Source organism: Chrysemys picta, chromosome 15 (genome assembly GCF_011386835.1).
Source record: "Chrysemys picta bellii isolate R12L10 chromosome 15, ASM1138683v2, whole genome shotgun sequence".
Lineage (NCBI taxonomy): Eukaryota > Metazoa > Chordata > Testudines > Emydidae > Chrysemys > Chrysemys picta.
In genome coordinates, this window is record NC_088805.1 from 14,166,186 (window position 1) to 14,175,044 (window position 8,859).

Consider the following 8,859-nt stretch of genomic DNA (forward strand, 5'->3'; position numbering starts at 1 on the left):
GTCCGAGTCTCAGCCTCAAGTTTTTCCTTTTCCAACTGTCAATACCTGCTGCAGACCTTGATTCCAATACCACAGCCCAGACTTGACCTTTTTGGACCTATGGACAGCTGCTCAAATTTTGAATGTGAAGCCAAGGAATTGGGTTCAAGGGACTTCACAGAGCAAGCGAGAGGGATTGTTCCAGGGCTGAATAATAGCAAAGCATCGAGTGCTATAAATTTTCCATAACCCTTCTCCATTTCCCAGCTCTGTGATATCACAATGGTACTAAACTCTGATGGTTACCATCAAAAGCGGGAGTGTGAAGTGACAAATATTGGAAACAGAAGCTAAATGCTTTCTGAGGGAGGCCAGGAGAAAGGAATGAATGTGGGGAAATAATTTGAAGTAAAAATTGGAGCTTGTTGTTGCATATCTGATTTTTCTCAGTAATTATGTCTATGTTTTCCTGATAGCCTTCACTTACCTCAGCAGGAGAGTTGATGATAGCCCCACCGATGCCCTGGTCAAGAGCCGGGGTAAAACCTTCCAGCTGTTCAGCTGTCAGAAAGAAGCAAAAAATAGGGTAGGTGGAACTGCTGAATCACGTTCAAAATAGTCATTCTATTTCTATAGTGGTAACCTCTGCACACAGAACATCAGCAGGAGAAAATCCACAGGAAGCCAACTGCTTCTGCTTGAGATGTGGGAGTAAGGATACAGTACAGGGCAAGGGACCCTAAGTGCTAAAGGCAGGGCAGAAAGGAAAAAATGGGTGAATTTCTGTGAAAACAAGAGACAAGTCTGCCCTTGTCTTTCACTGCCCAGTGTCATGTTTCAATGCTTTAGTCCTTGGCTTCAGAGACTCTTAACCTGTGTTATCAAGAGGTCACTAGAGATGTTAGTGTTGCAGTACCCGAGCTGCTGGGTACCATATGTATGCCTAAGGCATGGCTTCTCCCTTCTCCTCCAGTTATCCCACCCACTTATTGTTGTCTTATATAACTGAATATTACACTCAGCAACCTGAATGAGTGGGAAAATGTCAGCGAGAGGTAGCGAGATTCCCAGGTTTTGAAGGGCATTCCTGATTTTGATGGGTTACTTCCATGTCCTAGAATTCTATCATGCAGGATGTCTAAAAATATCCCAGATATACTTTTGTAAGGGAAACATCACCCCCTTCCACCTGTGTTGATTACTGTATATCTTTATGATGCTGTGTCATGACGTGATGCAACATTTTTATCCCACAGGACAAATGTTTGCCGATGGCAATGTTGAGCCAGGACTGTAAAACCTTTATAAACGGGTTTATAATCAGAGGAATATTGCTGCTTGAAGACATGGTGGGCCAAATTCCCCCTTGGAGTAACAACACTGACTTCAGAGTTGTCACAACAGCAATAAAGTTCACACTTTGTTCATATCTTAAACCATGACACACTCCTGGTTGTTGCAGCAGCAGGATGGAATTTGGCTTACCGTCTCTGACATGAGGCTTCTCCTCATATGACTGGTGTTACAAACAATGTAACTCCTCAGCAAGAGACCCACTATCAGCAGGAAACTCAGAAAGGCCTATTTTAATTATATTTGTATTAATTTCCTGCCTATAGCATCATTTCTAGTACTTTGCCAGTCTGTTTTAAAACGCCTGCAGGAGGAGGGGCTTCCACCACCTTTCTTGGGTGACTGTTCCAGTCTTACAGATCTCACTTTCAGGAAGATTTTTCTTGATATTTATCATAAATATCTTTTTTCTATTTTTATGCTGTTATTTCTAGTTTTACCCTCTTATACTGCTCTAAACAAAAACAATTCCTTTCTGTCTTTTCATGTTTACATCTTTCAGGTAATTACAAATAATTGTCATGTGCCTCCACCCATGCCATCACTCATCCAAACTCTCTTAGCTCTTTTAATCTAAGTCAATCCCTCTGGCTCCTTAGTCATTTTGTTGCCCTTCTCTGAACTCCTCCGGTTTGTGTTCATCTGCCACATCTCATTGCTTTAAATGAAAGAGGTCTCAAATCCATTTTTCACTATTTCTTTTTTTAAATTATCTGCTAAACCAAACATTGAGATATTTGATCTCTTGGATATGACCTCCTATACTACTATTTTAAACCATATTTGATTTCAGATAAGAACTGGGTTGATTTACTGAGTTTATGCAACAAGGCTTTAGAACAGCAAAAGGAAGGAAAAAAGTAGTGCATAAATACTGTTTGGAGAAAAAAGAGAAATGTATACCAGTTTGGTTGCCACTTCAGCTTGCAGATCAGGTCTCTCTTGATGGTTCCTTTAGGTTCTGAGGGAACAATCACACTTTATATAGAGAGGGGTTTTAGATAATTTTTCAATGTGTGAGTGCCTTCTCTCTCTCACTGTCTTGTTCACACCCTTTTTGCCTTTTCATGGAGTTCTTGTTATGCAGTTTGTCATTATCATGGTGGTTACTGATGAAACTGCCCATAATTTTGATGGGTCATGATCTGTCTGCGTTCATTCCAGGTTGTTTGGGAAGAAGATATATAAAGAAAGCTGACAAATGATATGCAGCTGGAGGAGCTGGGTAAAGGGCAATAAAAGGGCACTGATGAAAGCCAATATCCAGGGACTGGTATAAACTAGAATGGACTGGCCGAGAGTCTGATAGCTAATTTCACAAGACTTTTGTTCTGGCTGAGATTTTATTGCCTTGAGTAATCAATCAACACCTTCTAAATAAATAACATTTGACCATTCCCTCCGGCCAAAATGTAATAAAGGTTTCCATAGCTAAAAATATTGGTAGGCTGCATGCAATGGATACTATAGATAGGAAAATATTCCTCAGCTTTGAAAATAATGTAGTATATGCTTATAGCTGCATTCTGAAGAACTCAGGGCTACAAGTGTGTCTTTTTCTGAGGAGGGAGAAGACTATGAAGTAAACATGAGTAACTGTGGCATCTTAAAAATTCACAAGAGGACATGCTTATAACTAGGAAAAAACCTAAGTGCAACCATTATTAATAATTTTACATATTGTATTAATATTATATGAATAATTTGAGTGTTTTAAATTTACATTTTTTTTCCAACTGTCGTATGGAAATGGGCAGCACATAAAATTCTCCTGTAAGGTACAGCTCTACTGTGAGCATAATGTGGATCTAAATGCAAATTAGCCCATCATGAAAGTTTCAAAACTTTTATAATGTTAAAACACTTTTTGGTGAGCCGTATTCTCACCTGCCCTGGATCGGTTCTCAAGGGCTTCTTTGTGGTCTGTGTAACTAGCTGTTAGGATGAAGTCCTGATTCAGATACGAGAAATGACCTAGGCATGTACACACACAGCCTTTTGAAGGGCTAGCCACTAGTTTAAGACTAAAGTTCTCTGTCTGAAAGAAAAGTTCAACAGTTAAGCATGTAGGGACACTCTGTATGATAGATGGTGATGAAACAGAATATCTTTATTTTTGTCTGTAATTCTAGACAGGGCCTCTCCTTAAATAACAGTTCAAATTAGGTAAACTGCTCGTGTTAGGAGACCCAAGATTTGAACTCAATATTTCTGTGGGCAGTGTGTTTTCAGAGGTGAAGCTGCTGCACCCAAGATAGGCGCCCCCATCCTGTAAGGATGGCCTATGGTCTTTGTTCCTAGATGTATACATTTATATTTAGCCATATTAAAACACATTGTTCGCTTGTGTCCAGTTTACCAAGCAACCCAGATTTCTCTGAATCAGGGACCTGTCCTCTTCATTATTTACCACTCCCCCAATTTTTGTGATAAATTTTTTGTGGTAAATCGGCAAACGTTATCAGTGATTATTTTATGTGTTCTTCGAGGTCATTGATAAATATGTTAAATAGCATAGGGTCAAGAACCAATCCCTATGGGACCCCACTGGATGACAATTCTCCATTTAGGGTTAAATTTTGAGACCTGTCAGTTAGCCAATTTTTAATCCATTTAATGTGTGCCATGTTAATTTGCACCTTCTATAGCACCTTCATGAAGTCACACTTGTCTGTGGTGTGTTTGTGCACATATATCAGTGATTCTCAAACTTTTGTACTGGTGACGCCTTTCACACAGCAAGCCTCTGAGTGTGACCCCCCCTTATAAATTAAACACACTTTTTAATATATTTAACACCATTATAAATGTTGGAGGCAAAGCAGGGTTTGGGGTGGAGGCTGACAGCTCGCGACCCCCCACATAATAACCGTATGACCCCCCTGAGGGGTCCCGACCCCCAGTTTGAGAACCTCTGACATATATAATGTAGATCGGTATGTTTGTGTACTACTATACAGCTAGTCTGCTTGCATGTGCCAAATAATCTTTCAACTACATAGTCAGAGCCGTGGATAGAAGAAATCAGGAGGGACAATAGTTAGAAACTCTGATTTTTCTTTACTCCTTTTAACACATCTATTTCAAATTATTCTGCCAAACTGTTGTAAGGTTACTGGACATTTTGGAGCCTCCTCCCTACAGCCCCTTCCTCTCCCATGAGCCCGGCTATCTCTTTAGCAGCACTTTATGGACCACCAGCCACTTTAAAATCTCACTTTCTGTTGCATGCTGAAGTGAAAGATTGTTAAATTCAGTGGTGCACCAGGTTTCCGTGTCTCAGTTTGTCTGTTATTTCAGCTCTCGGGTTTGAAACACCTAAATTCCCTAGCACCACAGCTTTGATTCCCATCAGCAGTTCAGCCCTTCAGCCTTCTGAAGTAGAGACATTGAATTTCATGCAGTTTAGTCATGTGACGGTGTTTCTGGTGTGATTTTAAAACCTAAGGTCAAGTCCATGCTGCATGTTACATCCATGTGGTGCCTAATACAATAGTTTGATAATTCACCAGGGCCCGGAAGCACTACTGCAATACAAATACACCTTTACCCTGATATAACGCGACCCGAATATAACACGAATTCGGATATAATGCGGTAAAGCAGTGCTCCGGGGGGGCGGGGCTGCGTGCTCCGGCGGATCAAAGCAAGTTCGATATAACGCGGTTTCACCTATAACGCGGTAAGATTTTTTGGCTCCCGAGGACAGCGTTATATCAGGGTAGAGGTGTAACAAATAATAAAATGAAAGCTCTGCTGGCACTTTTGAAAGATTATGATTTTGCCCCAGTGTCTGTGTACTATTGTATAAATGAAATGTCACTTACGCTGTCTACTAGCAAAGATTTCACAAACAATAGGTAAATAAATAGTGTGTGTGTGTGTGTGTGTGTGTGTGTGTGTAAAGACAATTCAACAATAACAATAATACCGAACAATTTTCAGATTTATCCTTTCATATATTACATACAGATACTAAAATATAGAATAATTTTCATGCAGCTTCCTTTTCTACAAAACAAATCTTCCTTTCCATTCATGTCGAGCATGATATTAACAGACGTTCAGGATTTTACATTTAAATTCACTGCATTCAAGAATACTGTTTTTTTTAAACTCTACGGTTTTAAAATAATTGTACAAATGAAGCTGTTTCGCAACAAATTTCTCTTTCTGTTGCATATGCTCCTTTGTGACTAGCCAGCAGCAGTACTGTAGCTTTTACATAAGCAAAATCAGAAGAGAAGAGCTGGATGGATTATGGCTTGCAGGCTATAAATAGAAACTGGAGGAGAACACAGGTGGAGCTCACAGACATGCCCAACAGCTACAGTAATAGGTATGTACTAAACGAGAAGCCCTGGCCATGTCCTGCACTCGGGTTGCTGAAATGGTTAGTATAGTATATGGGACTTTTGATTGTACAGATGATGGAACTATCCTGGAGTCTTTCACTGTTGGGAACATCCTGCTTACTGTTGGAACACAACGCACCTAACACAAACAAGCTGCTACATTGTTCTGGCATCTGGCCAGTGATACCCGTTTTCCAGGAACTTTTAACTGTGCTTTTTCATTTCATGCACTGTAAGAGAAAGTGGGGTTGTTTGGGAAGATCCCTGACCATGACAGCTACAATTTGGTGCACAAGTACCACAATGCTAGCGACCTTAAAACACTTATGGTAGATAAATCTACAGGAAATGCTTCAGCCCAAAGCCAAGTTTCTTATTGCACAATTAAAGATGTGACAAGATGTGACTGAGAGAGCAAATGTTAGTCTCAAGCCCTATGACTAATAAGCACAGATGCATTTAATACCTGGTCACTAAGGGCCAGATTTTTAAAGAGAGTTAAGCATCTAAGGGGATTTTTCAAAATCACCTAGGTGCTTAAAACTCATTGATTTCAATTAGTGCTAGGCCCTTGGATGCTTTTGAATATCTCACTAGGCGCCTACATACCTGTAAAAATCTGTCCCTAAGAAGTAAGTGATTCAAAGGAGAAACATAGGATTTCACTGCTGGAATAACTGCTGGGCAAGATGCATAATGTTTAGTCATATTGAAATCTATGCAATGCTCAAAGAAAATTGAATCAGAGCTTGGAAGCGGAGTTTGCTGTCCCTACGAGCTCCTGCTTCCCTGGGACTGTTCCTCTGGGCTCCTGTTAACCCAAGCAGCAAGCTCACAACACTTTTACCGTGTGAGTGGTTAACTGACACAGCACAATGTCTGGAGGGCAGCCAGGAGCATGACACCAAAGATGTCTGAAGTCTGGCACACCTCTGTCACTTGGCTGCCAGATGCTGAGCATGTCCCTGACGTATTGTGAGCATTTCATTTTTGGCTTTTGAGGGACTGGTCAGGTTGCAGGAGCCAGGCAGACACACAAAGCCAGAGTGTCACAGAGAAGAAGAAAAGGCAGTTTCACTGTAGCCTCTCAAGCAAAGATTGGTAAGAATAACCCCCAAAGTAACCAGTTACCCTTGTCAAGCCTTTCAAAAACAGTGAGAGACACCAGCGGCACGTCAGTGCTTTGGGGCTCTGGAGTGGACCGGACTGAAGTCAAATGGATTTATTGAAGCTTTAAACGATTTACACGAGGTATGCCTTTTGGCCCATTAAGGCAGGGGATAATATACAGCATATTACATTAGCTGTGTAACATACAATAACATTTCAGTGCTAGCAAACCTCAGTACCATGGAAAGGGCTCCTGTCTATGAGCCAGATTTTCTGGACTGCCAAATTCACTCTTCACAGCTTACCCAAAGCAGCCAGAGATCGCCACTGGAAAATTACCCACACCTAGGGGGAATCTGAGGGCGTAAAGCTGGAAGAGGCTGCTCTGCTGTTGCTGGCTTCATTACCTGGTTTTACCATAACCTCCATGCCCTGTATGGTGAGGAGGAAAGGCAGTGGGCACAGGGGAATGTAATGAGTGGAACAAGGCTTTTGCTACATCTGATTCTGCAGTGGCAGTGTAAGGGTAGGTTTACACTTACCTCCGGGTCCGGCGGTAAGCAATTGATCTTCTGGGATCGATTTATCACGTCTTGTCTAGACGCGATAAATCGATCCCGGCTCAATCCCAGAAGTGCTCGCCGTCGACGCCGGTACTCCAGCTTGGCGAGAGGAGTACGCGGCATCGACGGGGGAGCCTGCCTGCCACATCTGGACCCGCGGTAAGTTTGAACTAAGGTACTTTGAATACAGCTACGTTATTAATGTAGCTGAATTTGCGTACCTTAGTTCGAAGTGGGGGGTTAGTGTGGACCAGGCCTAAGTTACATCTGCCTGCTACAGCTTGAGCTTGAGCCGGATGCACATAACAGAATCAGAGGCCATGACTGGCTCCCCTCTCTACTCTGAGCTTGGCAGAGCTTACATGAAGAACCAAGCCCTATGAGAAGTATCAAGAGCACCCCTGGGAGCCCACGTGCCTCTCATACAAACAGTGCAAGAGAAGTAGCTGTATACGTTTTAAAATGTACATAAACCACTATGAGCAAGCCATGAAGAGAACCAGTTCAGAATAAATAATTCCAAAAGCAATGCCCAAAAGTCAGGTGTACAACAAGTCACTGATTAAGTAGGAGGAGGAGCTTTCCTTCCCAGTCTGTTAAATGATTAACAGCCCGTTATTGTTCAACAGGTTGGCATCTATTTGAGATCACTTATACCATCAAAAACATGAGCATTGAGATGAGGAAATAAAATGTCATCTGGCTTCTGAAAACAGAACTTAAGATTGGCCTTAATATGATTAATTATTTCAGAGTCAGGTTTAGAGGCAAAGAGTTGAGAGGATTATAGCGAGGTAGACATTGTTTGGGTGAAGAAGGGCTAAAGAAGAAATGTAGTTAAGTATTAAACTGGAGTTTGGTACTGCTCAGAGAGAAACAGAATATACAACCAGTTCGTAACACTTTAAATTAGGGTTCCCAAGTATATGCCATTTAGCCTTGAAAAATACCAACTGATGGTTAAACTTTCACTGAGATGTATCAGTCATTTGTCTCATGTGAACGATGACACAACAGTCAGTATATACACACCTGGGGCACCTGAGGCGCAAGGCACGACAGAGTACTTCTGCACACCTAATGTGTCTGTATATTTATGTGGCTGGAAAACATATTGCAGTTAAAAATTAACTCTCCTTCAGAAAGATTAACATCCCTGTGCTGCACTTGAGTGGATGGGATTACAAAAAACAATAACTGAATCTCATCACTGACACAATCAGCATTAGTGCCCCTTATCTGAATGTATGATGTATCTAAACCACAACTAGTGGGGTAGCTAAATGAGAGGAAAACACAAGCTGATTGTGCAGGACAAAACAGTGAGAAGTCACTAAGTGCTAGGTGTATATTTCCCCCAAATAAAAGTCGTCTAAAGATTTCTTTAGTATTTGTCTAAAATTAAAAATAAATCAAAAGTGATGACTTTGATGGAGAAAGGGAAGCAGAGGGGAGGGGGGAAATGAACACATTATTTGCTCATACTTTAATTTTCTGTT